Here is a 16,169-nt window from a genome sequence, read left to right as displayed (position 1 = left end):
TTTTAAAATCAAATGCCAAATTAACCCTGTCTCCTACAAACTTCCTCCTTCTCTCCGTATTCCTAATGCTTTTCATGTCTCTCTCCTTAAACCACTCATCCTTAACCGCTTCTCTCCCAAGGTTGTTGCTCCTACTCCTGTTTCCGGCTCCTCTGACATCTTCTCGGTTAAAGAAATTTTGGCATCCAAGACGGTCAGAGGTAAAAAAAAAATTCTTGTAGATTGGGAGAATTGCGGCCCAGAGGAGAGGTCATGGGAACCCGAGGACAACATCCTTGACAAGGACCTTATCCACAAATTCTCAGGTTCTAAAAAAGGGGGAGACCCAAGGGGGGGGGGGGGTACTGTTACGCAGAGCGCTCCGGGTCCCCGCTCCTTCCCGGTGCGCTCACAGCGTTCTCCTGTTCGCAGCGCCCCGGTCATAACTGCTGACCGGGTGCGCTGCGATAATGTCCCCAGCCGGGATGCGATTCGCGATGCGGGACGCGCCCGCTCGCGATGCGCATCCCGACCCGCTTACCAGGCTCGTTCCCCGTCTGTGCTGTCCCGGCGCGCGCGGCCCCGCTCCCTAGGGCGCGCGCGCGCCGGGTCTTTGCGATTTAAAGGGCCGGTGCGCCACTGATTGGGGCATGGGTTTTAATCAGTATCTTCACCTGAGCACTTCCCTATTAATACCTCACTTCCCCTGCACTTCCTTGCCGGATCTTGTTGCCATTGTGCCAGTGAAAGTGTTTCCTTGTGTGTTCCTAGCCTGTATTCCAGACCTCCTGCCGTTGCCCCTGACTACGATCCTTGCTGCCTGCCCTGACCTTCTGCTACGTCCGACCCTGCTCTTGTCTACTCCCTTGTACCGCGCCTATCTCAGCAGTCAGAGAGGTTGAGCCGTTGCCGGTGGATACGACCTGGTTGCTACCACCGCTGCAAGACCATCCTGCTTTGCGGCAGGCTCTGGTGAAAACCAGTAGCAACTTAGAACCGGTCCACCGACACGGTCCACGCCAATCCCTCTCTGGCACAGAGTATCCACCTCCAGCCTGCCGAATCCTGACACATATCCAACATTTCAGAAGACTCTATAAGGCAGGACGGTGGAACACCCAAAGACTTTCTTCTCAAAAATAATGAACCACATAATTGTTGAATTTTTTTTTTAAAAATTGAAATTCCTAGACCCAGGCCCCACCTCAGCTGCATCAGTAACCCATAGATTGCCTGAAAGACACAGCCTGGAGTTGGCTGATGCACGAGTACACACCCGGGCTTCACAATCCACCCCAAAATTTTTTTTTGAAATTGTCTGACAAAATACCTTTTTGTTAAAACAAGCGCATACACAGAAGTTCAGAAGACTCTATAATGCAGGATGGTGGACCACCCAAAGACATTCTTCTATAATATAATAAACCACACAATATGCTAAATTTTTTTAAATAATTGAAATTCCAAGACCAAGGCCCCACCTCTGCTGCATCAGTAACCCATATATTGCCTAAAGGACACAGACTGGAGTTGACTGATGCATGAGTACACACTACACACCCGTCACCCGGGCTTCACAATCCACCCCAAAAAAACGCAAAATGTTATCGAAATTGTCTGACAAAATACCTTTTTTTTTAAAAAAAAACAAGCGCATATACAGCAGTTCAGAAGATTCTATAATGCAGGACGGTGGACCACCCAAAGACATTCTTCTATAATATAATAAACCACACAATATGTTACATTTTTTTTTAAGAATTGAAATTCCAAGACCAAGGCCCCACCTCTGCTGCATCAGTAACCCATATATTGCCTAATGGACACAGACTGGAGTTGACTGATGCACGAGTGCACACTACACACCCGTCACCCGGGCTTCACAATCCACCCCAAAAAAACGCAAAATGTTATCGAAACCAGTTCGTGATAGGGATCTGTGATTGCAATTATTTAATCTTAAAACGAGGAATTACCAGAAAGTGAAGGTCATAAGCTGGCATTTATTAAGTCCCTGCCCTTTGTACACACCGCCCGTCACTATAAGCGATTGGATTAGTTAGTGAGTTGGTTAGTGAGGTCCTCGGATCGGCCCAGGCGGGGTAGGAGAAGGCCCTGGCAGAGCGCCGAGAATTTAACGATCATTGTTGAAATTTGCATTAAGCATGTATTTAGCTACTTGTAAACATCCAAAAATTTAAGGCCCAAGGCCAGAGGCACCAGGGAGGCAAGTAGTTCCTGAAAGACACAGAATGAGTCTGGAGCATGCATTTGCAGTACCCAAGAGGTTTTCATAACCCCTTACATTTAAAGATCAATGTTTACATTTGCATTAAGCATGTATTTAGCTACTGCTAAACTTCTAAAAATTATAGGCCCAAGGCCTGAGGCACCAGGGAGGCAAGTAGTTTGTGAAAGACACAGAATGAGTCTGGAGCAGTTATTCGCAGTACCCAAGAGGGTTTCATAACCCCTAACATTTAAAGATCAATGTTGACATTTGCATTAAGCATGCATTTAGCTACTGCTAAACTTCAAAAAATTATAGGCCCAAAGCCAGAAGCTTCAGTTTTCCCCATATTAGGAGCATAGTTGTCCCCCAGATTAGGAAGCATAGATGTCCCCCAGATTAGGACCATAGTTGTCCCCCAGATTAGGCAGCATAGATGTCCCCCAGATTAGGCAGCATAGTTGTTCCCCAATAAGTGCGGGCCGGTCAGAGCCAATCAAAGGGTCGTATGTGTCAAGCGGGCCGTACAATCCCCAGGTCTGCCCCAGAGGGTTTCATAACCAACCACAATAGAGAAAATTATGTTGTAGGAGCATGGTCAATCTACTCAGACCCATCTGTCATTGGTGGCTGGAAATCCTGGCTGATCTATCCCTGATTCATCTTGACAAACGTCAGTCTCTCCACATTTTTAGCGGACAGACGAGTTAGCCTTGGGGTGACTATGGCCCCGGCCGCACTAAACAACCGCTCTGATGGCACACTACTGGCCGGGCAGGACAGCTTTTTCAGGGCAAACTCCGCTAGTTGTGGCCATAAATCGAGTTTGGCTACCCAGAAGTCCCGCGGATCTTCAACGGTTGTTAGCAGGGTCATGTCGAGGTAAGCCATCACCTGCTGGTTCAGGTCCTGCTCCAGGTCCACCTGCTGCTGATGAGTAGCTTCACTATGCGGCTGAAGGAAGCTACTCATCAGCGACTGTAGACTCAGGCTGCTGCTGATTGAGCCAGTACTGCTCCTGCCACCCCTCCCCTCCCCAACAGTGGAAGGTGAGCGCAGAGGGCCCCCCGAGTCAGACCTGCGGACCACGCGGCCGATAGGCATCGGCCAACTGACTACGTAGAAGCTCCCTGAAGTAGGTCAGTTTGTCCTCCCTCTCAGTGGGTGTAAAAAAGGCCCCCATTCTGGGCCGGTAGCGAGGGTCTAATAAGGTGGAGATCCAGAAGTCACTGCGCTGACGAATTTTGACAATTCGGGGGTCACTATGCAAGCAACTCAGCATGCATCGTGCCATTTGTGACAATGACTCACTGGGACTACCTGCCTCCATCTCCACTGCATACTGCCACGGTGTGTCTGGGTCCTCTGTCTCGCCTCCCTCGTAATAACCCTCCAGCTCCTCTGGCTGCTCCTGCTCCTCCCCTCCTGTCCAATGACCAGAAACACCGGCCATCTCATCCACCGTAAACTGTGCTCCGCTCTGCCCCTCATCATCCTCCTCCAGGTCATCCCCCACAGGACTCATGTAGCCTTCTGATGTAGGCGCAACATCTCCATTGCCGTGACCAGACATGTTTTCAATCATTTTTTGGAGTAAATGTAGGAGTGGAATTACGTCGTTCATGGCGTAATTCAAGCGACTAACAAAAAATGTGGCTTCCTCAAAGGGCCTCAGCAAACGGCAGGTGTCACGTATGAGCTGCCACTCGTTCACTCGTTACACAGGGGAGTACTCCTATCTGCTTGTATCATCAAAAAATCCGTGATGGCTTTTCTTTGTTCATATAGTCTGTCCAACATATGGTGGGTGGAATTCCAAAGTGTGGCAACGTCACAAATGAGACTATGTTGTGGGACACCGTTCTGACACTGCAGCTCAAGCAAAGTGTGCTTGGCTGAAGTGCATGCACAGTTTCCTTGCCATTGTCAGGACGTCTTGCAAATGGGGTGAAGACTTGATGAACTTCTTGACAACCAGATTCAACACGTGCGCCATGCAGGGCGAATGGTTCACACTTCCTTGTTGCAGCGCGGCCACAATGTTCTTCCCATTGTCGGTCACCATGGTTCCCATTTCCAGATTTCGTGGAGTAAGCCATACTCGGATTTCTTCCCTAATGAACTTCAGCAGTTCCTCCCCTGTGTGACTCCGTTCGCCAAGGCAAACCATGTGAAGGACGGCTTGACACCGCTGTGCCCTACACACGTGGTTCGATGAAGGGCCACCGAGATTTGGATGTGCAGTGGAGGCCGAGGACATGGGGGAGGAGGAGGCGCAAACTGTAAAAGGACCAACTGCCTGGGAGCGAGAGCGTGGTGGAGGAAGCGGTGTGACCTGTCCAAGTTTCTGCTGTGGCTGTGCAGGAACAACATTTACCCAGTGGGCATGTATTGTCCCTGCCCGTAGTTACAGCTCCACACATCGGCGCTGCCGTGCACTTTTGAACACACCGACAGGCTCAAGGACTGGCTCACCTTCTCTTGTACAAACTTATGCAGGGCTGGTACTGCCTTATTCGCAAAGAAATGACGGCTTGGGACTCTCCACCTTGGCTCGGCACAAGCCATCAATTCCCTGAAAGCTGCAGAGTCCACCAGTTGGAAAGGGAGGGACTGCAACACCAGCAACTTGGACAGGAGCACATTCAACTTCTGCGCCGTTGGAGTGGGCGCATACTGTTGTCTCTTGGACATGGCTTCGCCGATCGATTGTTGGTGGAATGGCTGACTACGAGCGGAGGAAGCAGGAGCGCAAGAAGGATGGTTTGACACAATGCTCCCATCGGCTGAGGTGGTGGAGCCTTGGCTGGATGACGGAGGGTGCGGATGGCCACTGGGTGATGCGGCAGGCTGGACCACTACCTCGGAGCCACGGTTATCCCAGGCCGCTTTATGGTGGCGAATCATGTGTTGACGCAGGGCCGTGGTGCCGAGATTGGGACCCTGGCCACGCGTCACTTTCTGCCCACAGATTTTGCATGTGACTACGCTAAGGTCCTCCGGATTCTTTATGAAGAACAACCACACCGCAGAGTAGCTGATTTTCCCACCTGTAATTCACACTATTTCACTGCTATTGGTGCCGTCTCCAGGAACCCCGGTTCCACTACCTCCCTGAATGGTAGCTTGCCGCGAAGCAGGTGGTCTCCCCCTGGCATGTTTGGCTCCTGAATTTCCACTACTGCCACCACCAAGCTGATTGCCAACCGTGCTACCGCCTTGCTGCCTCATACACAAAGAGCAAATCTCTTCTCCTGATGATGAAGCCCCTGCTTCTGCACCCGGCTCCCAATTGCGATCGGCTTCATCATCATCAAAAGATGTGTGCGTGTCACTGATGTCCTCCTCGTGTTCCACAACAGTGTCTGCCTCAGGACCCTGAGCAATTGAAACACCGCCTCCCACGTCACTGTCCGCATCACTACTTGGCCGCCTTGCGGAGCAAGGGACGCATGTCTCCTCACATTCTTGGCTGCCCATTAGATGCTGACTGTCCTCTATTACATTGTCTTCGCTAAATAGTGGAGCTGAACCCAAAGCATGAGATACTTCTCAAGAGGGAACAGCATAGGACAAAGGCAATGGGATTACAGGGACTGCTCCCGGGCCATGCCAACTGAGGGTTGTGTCTGAGGAACCCACCGACTCTTGACTGGGGTTGTCAGATGTCGCTTGTGATGATGGGGATGAGTGTGCAAACCAATTGACGAGGAGAGATGGGTCGACGACACGACCGCTGGGTGTTTACAGGGAGCTCAGGCCTATTGCTGCGACTCCTGCTGCCACTCGCCCCAAGTCTGCTGCCAACTCTGCCTGACATATGTAGGCCTCTGCCCCTTCTCTGTGCACGTCCTGGCACTTCCCTGCCTGACATACTTAGTGCGTTTATGAGGGTATAGAACAGCAGCAGGCGATTACTTACGGCTGTCCTTTCAAAGTATATAGGCCCCAGACAGAATAACAGTTACTAAATAGTACACTCCTTTGTTGTATGTATGCCCTTTGTAATGATGAGCGCACTGTTAAGCGTATTTATACGCAGAAAAAAACTCTTTTTTTGTGGTATACACCAGCCAGTGTATACTAATGTGTGGAATAGCACTGAATTTAGCACCAAGACAGAAATACAGGTACTAAATAGTACACTACTTGGTTGTATGTATGCCCTTTGCAATGATGAGCGCACTGTTAAGCGTATTTGTACGCAGGAAAAACTTTTTGTTTTTCTTTAATACACCGGCAGGTATATAACGTGTGGTATAACACTTAATTTAGCACAGAGACAGAAAAAAAGGTGGTATATAGTACACTATTTGCTTGAATTTATGCCCTTTGCAATGATAAGGCCACTGAAAAAGCGTATTTTTACGCAGGAAAACCTTTTTGTTCTTTAATACACCGGCAGGTGTATAACGTGTGGTATAAAACAGAAATACAGGTACTAAATAGTACGCTATTTGCTTGTATGTAGGCCCTTTGCAATGATAAGGGCACTGTTAAGCATATTTTTACGCAGGAAAACCTTTTTTTTCTTTAATACACCGGAAGGTATATAACGTGTGGTATAACACTTAATTTAGCACAGAGACAGAAAAAAAGGTGGTATATGGTACGCTATTTGCTTGTATGTAGGCCCTTTGCAATGATAATGCCACTGAAAAAGCGTATTTGTACTCAGGAAAAACTTTTCTTTCTTTAATACACCGGCAGGTGTATAACGTGTGGTATAACACTGAATTTAGCACAGAGACAGAAAAAAAGATAGTATATGGTACGCTATTTGCTTGCATTTAGGCCCTTTGCAATGATAAGGCCACTGTTAAGCGTATTTTTACTCAGGAAAAAAAAAATTCTTTAATACACCGGCAGGTGTATAACGTGTGGTATAACACTGAATTTAGCACAGAGACAGAAAAAAAGGTAGTATATGGTACGCTATTTGCTTGTATGTAGGACCTTTGCAATGATAATGCCACTGAAAAAGCGTATTTGTACTCAGGAAAAACTTTTTTTTCTTTAATACACCGACAGGTGTATAACGTGTGGTATAACACTTAATTTAGCACAGAGACAGAAAAAAAAAAGGTAGTATATGGTACTCTATTTGCTTGTATTTAGGCCTTTTGCAATGATAAGGCCACTGTTAAGCGTATTTGTACTCAGGAAAAAAAAAATTATTTAATACACCGGCAGGTGTATAACGTGTGGTATAACACTGAATTTAGCACAGAGACAGAGTAACAGGTGAAAAATGGTAAAAAGGCACTAAAGTCCTCACTAATATGACTTATTTCTGAACAGCAGCAGGACCCAACAGCGCAGCACCACCAAAAAAAAAAATCCAGGGATTAAACCCTAAATTGCACTCTGTCACACAATTCTGAGCAGCAGAAGATTTGTGGAGAAAAAAAAACTCAATAGAGCTGAAAAATGAGGAGATAAGATGCTTCAGAAAGTTCAGGCAGCTTGGAGATCTGCATGAAGCAGCTGACAGCTATCTGCCCCTCTCTGCTGCAATGCCCAATAACGTGAATAGGAGGTTTAGCTATCAATGATCCTTCTCAGAGTAACAGCACAGCACTCTGCACTCCTGCCTTTCCCTAATGCTGATGTGACTAGCAGTTGCAGTGTAACGCTGTGGTATGAGCTATTCACCCACACACAGTCCCGTCCTCTCCATCTGAGTGCACAGATGAAATGAAGTGAGGCAAGATGGCCGCCGATTATATAGGGGCTGTGGCATCACAGGGGTCAGTGAACACTGATAGGCTGCATCTCACATGTGGTTCTGGGTCAGCCCGCCTACCTTCATTCCCGCCGCTGTTTCCCGCCCTCCCATAATCCCCTGCCCCATGTACTCACATGTGGATCCGCCATCTTAGCTCTACAATAGCCTGGAACGCTGTAAAATGGTGTTTAATGAAGCAATTCGTGCGATAGAATCACGGCGATATTAGTATTCGTTGCAAATCGAATTTTTCATGAAATTCGTAACAAATTCGGGTTCGTCAAGTTCGATTCGCTCATCTCTAGTTATAGCCTAGCACTGAACAGCAATGGGTGTTATTGGCATCTGCTAGTATAGACTGGATAAGAAAAGGTATGAGACGACATGGAGGTAGAATGACGGCTGGAGTTGTCTTACCCAACTTGTAAAGTCGGCTGCAGGAGTTCCAGTGAGTGCCCCAAACCCACCGGCATCTTCATTTTGATCCTTTAGATAGTGTGAGTAATGCTGATCAAGACCTCTAAAGGGTTAATGGCAGACATCAGCGTGATCGCTGATTTCCGTCCTTAGAAGTGAGTCCTGGCTGCTGATCACAGCCGTCACTCACTGCCTCTGAAGTGAGCACAGCTCCTGTGCTCACTTCCTAGACAGAATACTCTTATAGGGGTACTCCGGTGGAAAACTTTTTATTTATTTATTATTTTTTTTCAAATCACCTGGCTCCAGAAAGTTAAACAGATCTGTAAATTAAGTCTATGAAAAAATCTTAATCCTTCCAGTATCAGCTGCTATATACTACAGAGGAAGTTGAGTAGTTCTTTTCAGTCTGACCACATTGCTCTCTGCTGAAACCTCTGTCCGTGTCAGGAACTGTCCAGGAGAGGTTCGTTATGGGGATTCGATCCTGCTCTGGACAATTCCTGACACGGACAAAGGTGTCAGCAGAGAGCACTGTGGTCAGACTGAAAAGAAGGACAATTTTTCTCCACTGGAGAACCCCTTCAAAGGAAAACTCAGCTTGCTTCCCCCGCACTAACCAGCAGTACTGGCTGGTACAGTGTGGGAACGCTGATCAGTTTGATGCCTACTGTGCCCGGATCCACCTCGCCGTTCAGCTGATATCTTTGTTTTTCCCTATATGCTAATTAAGTGCCAACTGGCCCAGACAGGGTAACTGGCACTCTGACGTTGATGTGGCTTTTTATCAGTGTTCTTGTAGCTATCTTACTCCCGGCCAAATCCGTATACAGAATGTATATACCGAAGTATAGCGAAGTAAATCAAACAGAGCCATGTCGGTTTCAAATGCTTCTACCCTTTATTCAGCCCTTCACTTGGCTTTATTACCTCTGTAATTAGCATAAGTTCCCACCCCCTACTATGCCTTTTTTGCACATTTTCGCAGGCTTTCTTTGTTCAAAGACTTCACACGATGGGAGGGGTGATACCGGAGTGAGCAAATGTGGGATTAGGTTTGTCCTCGCTGTTTCCTTTACACGATGGTGAGGGCTTTGGCTGCGAAGATGAGAGAGAGCAGATGGGGGAGGGGAGCTCCTAAATGAACATTATTACATGGAAGAAAAACATAGATACATCTATTACAACATCAGCGCCGCAGTGCCACCAATATTCCTCGCCTCTCTCTGCCTCTCCCTCTTCTCCCCGCTCTGTAATGAAGAGGGAGAGGCGGAGGGAGGGGAGGAATATTGATGAGCTTGGTGGCAATGTGGCTGGCGGCGGTGACGACAGAGTGAGAGTTAATGCCGCCTGTGCCAGTTAGCACTTAATTAGCATATAGGGAAAAGATATAGGCCGTGCGGATCCATGCACAGTGAGCATCATACTGATCAGCGCCCCCCGCACTGTACCAGCCAGTACCACTGGCTAGTGCGAGGGGATCAAGCTCACAGTTTTCCTTTAAAGGGTAGCTCCCACCATCCTTTTTTTTTTCCTCCGTCCCTGCCTATTGCCCATCTCTCCCTAACCCCCTCCCTGCTTTTATTTTTATTTATTTTTACTATATTAAAAAGGCCTTTTTGTCTTCCCCAGCAGGCAGACATCACTGATGCCTGCTGGGGGGGGGGGGGGGGGGCGACTTCCGCCCTTAGTTCATCTACACAGGGTGCCTCCAGCTGTTTCACCACTACATCTATTGGCTGTCAGGGCATGCTGGGAGTTGTAGTGGTGAAACTGCTGGAGGCACCCTGTGCAAATTGGTACTGATAAAAACTACAAATCACGGCGCTCATACAGCCTTGAATACAAAAAATTAAGGGGTCAGAATAGTTCAGAAGCCTGTGAGGATGAGAAAAGGTGTACTGTCAAAGTGACTGTCAAAGTGACTGTCAAAGTGACTGTATTATGAGACTTAAAGGGGTGTTCCAGCCCCCAATATTGGACCGCTCACCATCTCCCAAACAGGGACTTGGCTCTTCTGGCTAATTAGAGCTGCAAGATGAGAATGTTCAACACCGCTCCATTCATTTGGAGAAAAGTGTTTGTCTTTTACTGTGGACCCTGTTTGGGAGATCTCAGGAGTTACCAGAGGTCAGACCCCTGTGATCATACACTGTGGGTAGTTGATAAGTAATTGAGGGGGGATAGGATACGAAATGGGGAGAAATTAGCTTAATTCCTCCTCTTCCACATTTCATTTGCCTGCCGCAGTGCTTTCAATTCTCCACCTACTGCCTATATGAGACTTATTTACTGCGCCACTCATTGTACTTTGTAATGAAATTGCTCCTTTTACTCTAAATCTATAGTAAAGCAAAATGTATTTATTTTTTGGGAGTGTGGGGGAAGGGAGGGCTACACTATTCTACACATTGCACTTTTCAGTGAAAATTATGCATTATATTTATTCTGCAGGTCCGCATTAGCCAGCTAATCGGGACCCCACGGGTTTTGCCGCGGGTGTCCTGATCAGCTCCACTAAGCTTTCGGCACTTGCCTCTGCATTTTAGATGCCACGATCAAGTTTGATCGTGGCATCTAAAGTAGGGCTGGGCAGTATACCGGTTCATACCGAATACCGAAATTTTTGTCCTGCACCATATAAATTTTTCCCAATACCGCAATAACAGTTTGGCCCCTCCTCCTCGGGAATGAATGAGTTATCAGCTGAGTGCTGCGCTGTCCCCACATCGGGGAACTAATCATATGCGACCCGCGAGCGCTGTTCTGCGCCCCACCCAATTACTGAGACTCTATACTGTACTCTATCTCCCTATGCCCAGGCTGCAAAAGATAAACAAAATAAACTTTAGCTCACCTTCCCCGTCGGTCCGGACCTGCTTCCTGCGTTCACATCCCCAGGAAGAGCGTAAGGCCGACATAGGAAGATGTGTTAAAGTTTATTTTGTTTTATCTTTTGCAGCCCAGGCATAGGGATACAGCGTACAGTATAGAGTGTCAGCGCCGGTGGCCCGCAACAAACAGGAGGACGAGTAGGGCAGCGCTTGTGGGTGGTATGTGAGTATTTACCCCAATGGGGAACAGCCGTGATACACATATTTGGTCATACCGCCCAGCGCAAATCTAAAGGGTTAATGCCGGACATCACTCGGATCAGTGATTTCCTGCATTAGCCACATAAAGCGAGCTCAGCTCCTGAGCTCACTTCTTATACCTGCTGCACAGCTGTGCCATTTATTAACGGCTGCCAGCCATGGTGGGGTTAACCTCCTCCAAGCAGTGGGCACTGCTGGGAGGGGAAACGGTAAAACTCACAGCAAAGGGGCCGGACCGCGCTTCACGGAGGATGAGAATACATGCTCAGCTGGGATCGGAGCTGGGATCAGCGGCTCCCGTGCTGCGTGGCCTGGCCCCTTTGGCATGAGTCTCACTGTTTCCCCTCCCAGCATAATCGCAGCATTTTGCAAAGGGCAAAATGTTATATCGCAATCCCCAATTATCGCGATTCGATTGGGCTTGCAATATATAGTGCAGCGGTTATGGGAAGCAGAATCAGCAGCACAAAATATGCAGTAGATCCCGTACATGTGAACGTACCCTTAGGGTGTGTTCACACGTACAGTATCCTGCAGTGTAAACTAAATGACTGAGCACAGCTTCCAATCTGCAGTTACAAATCCTGAGCATCAAATCTGCACAGGATCGTGTACATGTGAATATTTATAGCATATCCATAGGATACTTAGTTGTCATCTTATTTATACATTATGAATGGTGCAATGCAAATGCTCCAGCTCTGTTTTATAATAAAAATGTATCCATTTAATAAACCAGGCAGTTTAGGAGTGGCTACAGGTCCTCGGTGAACATAAATGAGTTGGATGGTGTATTTATATATGTGACATGTTTCTGCTGCCTACTCTGCTTGCTTGTCATCCAGTATAGTAGAATATACAATGGAAAATTAGGAATTTATTCTGCTGTTGCATAGTAGTTTTTACAAGCCATAAAGCTAACATGATGCACATGTTGATCCATTCCTGAGCCGTGTTTTTAGTTTAGTCATTGTTTTGGCCCCAAGGGAGTGGCTCTTGTTTATCTGACACATAAATAGTGTACTGGTATTTACACAATCCTCTCCGCATCTGATGCTATCTCTTCTCTACTCTTGTTGTCTCTACTTGTAAAATAAAAAATGCTTGAAGACATTTTTTGAGTTAAGCTTGATTCGCAGTGTATCTGCCTCTTACGCTAGAGAAGGTGAAACCTTCACAACTGTGTGTTGTATAATAAAGAAGGGATAGTCCGGCACTAAAAAACTAAGGCTGCTGGTAGACAGGTGAATGACGTGGGTAACAGGGTTTCCCAGAATTTAATGTAGGATATGTCGGTGCAAAAAATCCAATAGAATGCATGAACAATGATGAATAGAAAACAAGGACTGCACTCACCGTCCATACGTTTTATTGATAGTTGTCAGGCATAACAAGCTGGTGCAAAAGTGGAGGCAGGGGACGTAACTGGGACAGACTGTTTCACGCCTTTTCTCTTCGCTCACATCTGCACAGGTCACAGAGCGTGCCTAGAAAACTCAACCATAAATGGAAATAGGGTTTCCTAAAGTATAATGTTCTAATGGTCATTGGGCCTTCCGTAAAACATATCTCTACATACTGTTAAAAAGCACTCATGCAAGATGGCAGCCCCTATCATAATGTACAAAAATGGGGGGAGGGGGGAATTACTAATAGAAAAAGCTTAGAGAAAAATAACATATTTTAGTATCTGGCTTAGAAAAGTAAGAAAAACAAAACTAGGTGATGCTTTTTATTTTTATAATTTTTTTTTTTAAACTGGCTTTGCTTTAACCTTCTCCTGGCTTCCAATACAAGGAGTTAAAGCAGAACCTGCCTGCTCAGCCAATCAGATCGAACACCACTGTGACCAGTGATTGGCTGTGCAGGCAAGTCCTGCTCTGCAGTCCTGCAGAAAAAAAGAGACAAGAAATGGAGACTGGGATCTGCAGGTAACCGGGCTAGGTAAATATTCCCAGAACACCCTTTTAGGGTCTATTCACACATACAGTATCTTGCACATATCTGATGCACAATATTTGATGCAGTGTTCAGTGATTTTAGTTTACATTGAACTCTGCAGTGTAAAATCTGCAGCTTTAAATCCTGTGTTTTAAATATGTGCAGGATACTGTAGATGTAAATACACCCTCAGAGTCTGTGTACGCGTACGTGCACACAATATCCTACGCATATTTGATGTGCAGAATTTGAAGCTGCAGATTTCAATGTAAACTAAATCACTGCACACAGCATCAAATATGCACAGGATACTCTACTTGGGAATAGATCCTTAAGGCGTATGGGTATGCCCTAACACCCTGGTACTTAAGGACCAAGGACATACCTTTAAGCCCGTTGGAATTCCGGACCCCGCCACTCGCCGAGCGGGGACCAGACCGGGATGCCTGCGGAATGCGTGCAAAGCCCTGGGGAGGTCCTGAGACCCCACCATGTCGGGGATCGCCGCAAATGCCAATCTGATCGGCGATATCGGGTCACCAGTGACCTGGTGACCGGAAAAAAAAGGTGATTGGTGCAGTTCAATCGGCACCATTCACCCTTGCCCAGCAGGAGTGAGGTGGCACTGCTGCCACCTCACGATCGGCGTGATTAGTCGGCCGGGCCGGCCTACCAATCGCCCATCCAGCTGGGTGGCATCGGCTGTGGAGGGAGGGAGTGATCGGCGGTGGGGGGAGTCTTAACAGGGGTGCGGTTCACCGGCGTCCCGGCGGTCTTTGGCGTAGGGATCTAACAGCAGGAGGTAAGCGGTTTGCCTCCTGCTGTTGCCTAGCAACAACTCTCAGCATGCCCTTTGGCTGTCTAGGCATGCTGGGATATGTAATTATGAAAAATTGCGCCTCCAGCTGTTGCATAACTACAACTACCACCATGCATGGACAGCCAAATGCATGCTGGGAGCTGTAGTAGTGTGCCTCCAGCTGTTGCAAAATGACAACGTTCAGCATGCCCTGCGGCACACTGGTTGTGAAACGCAGAGTTTGTTACCTAACTCAGTGTTTCGCACCAGTGTGCCTCCAGCTGTTGCAAAAGTACAACTCCCAACATATCCAGACTGTCAATGCATGCTGGGAGTTGTAACGACAGACTGGACATGCTGGGAGTTGCAGTTTTGCAACAACTAGAGGCACACTGGTTGTGAAACACTGAGTTAAGTAACAAACTCTCAGTGTTTTGCAACCAGTGTGCTTCCAGCTGTTGCATAACAACAACCTCCAGCATGCACGGACAGCCAAAGGGCATGCTGGGAGTTGTAGTTTTGCAACAGCTGGATGTTTGCCCCATCCCCCCCCCCCCCCCAATGTGAATGCAAATTCAAATTTTCCGCTGCAGCTCAAACTCCTAGCGGAAAACTCGCTGTGAACCCCCGCCTGTGTGAACGTACCCTAAAAACGCTACCCTACACTAAGACACAATAAGTAAAAACACTACATATACATATACCCCTACACAGTTACCTCCCTCCCCCCCTCCAATAAAAATGAAAACATCTGGTACAGAAGTGTTTCCAAAACAGAGCTTCCCGCTGTTTGTCCACCCCTATGCAAATCCCTAATTTAGGCTTCAAATGCGCATGGCGCTCTCTCACTTAAGAGCCCTGTCGTATTTCAATGCAACAGTTTAGGGCCACATATGGGGTATTTCCGTACTTGGGAGAAATTGCCTAACACATTTTTTTTTTTCCCCCCCCCCCCCCTCTCCTTTTACCCCTTATGAAATGGTAAAGTTGAGGTCTACTCCAGCTTGTTGCTATAAAAAAAAAAAAAAAATTACACTAACATGCTGTTGTTGCCCCATACTTTTCATTTTCACAAGAGGTAAAAGGAAAAAAAGTACCCCAAAATTTGTAATGCAATTTCTCCTGAGTATGGAAATACCCCATATGTGGACGTAAAGTGCTCTGTGGGCGCACAACAAGGCTCAGGAGTGAGAGCGCAATGTACATTTGAGGTGATTTGCACAGGGGTGGCTGATTTTACAGCACTTCTGACATAAACACAAAAAAAACAACCCACATGTGTCCCCATCTTGGAAACTACACCCCTCACGGAACGTAACAAGGGGTATAGTGAGCCTTAAAGGGGTTATCCAGCATAGGGTGATTTTAGTACGTACCTGGCAGACAGTAATGGACATGCAAGGAAGGATCTGCACTTGTCTTGGGGCTAAATGGCTATGTTGTGAGATTACCATAACACTGTGGCTGGCTGTTTGTGAACCAGTATTTCCTGTTTGACTTATCTTTTTTTGACTACAAATCCCACAATTCCATCTTCCTCCCTCCCACACATCAGCCACCCCACCCATTGAAACATAAATGAGCTGCATCCATTCAAATCAGTGTGGTTTTCAATCAGGGTGCCTACAGCTGTTGCATTAGTTGCAGATTGATCAGACATGCTCCCTGTCATCAGCTGACTAGTGAGTCAGGTCTCGGGCGCATTGCAAGCAGGGAAAAATCTGAGACAACAGTCATTTTGTATGCTGGTAAAAATAAATGTTGGGTAGAAAATAACAGAAGAATTGTGAGAAAACCATCACACAGTTACAGACACTATATTATGAACTACAATAACTTTACAGCCCCCGTAGCATAGTCAAATAAAAAAAATTCCTGGAATACCCCTTTAACACCCCACATGTGTTTGAAAATTTTTTGTTAAGGTTATATGTGGAAAAAAAATTTTTTTCCCTAAAATGCTGGTGTTATCCCAAATTT

The sequence above is a fragment of the Hyla sarda genome, chromosome 7, assembly GCF_029499605.1.
Source record: "Hyla sarda isolate aHylSar1 chromosome 7, aHylSar1.hap1, whole genome shotgun sequence".
Lineage (NCBI taxonomy): Eukaryota > Metazoa > Chordata > Amphibia > Anura > Hylidae > Hyla > Hyla sarda.
Note: the sequence above shows the minus strand (reverse complement) of the source record.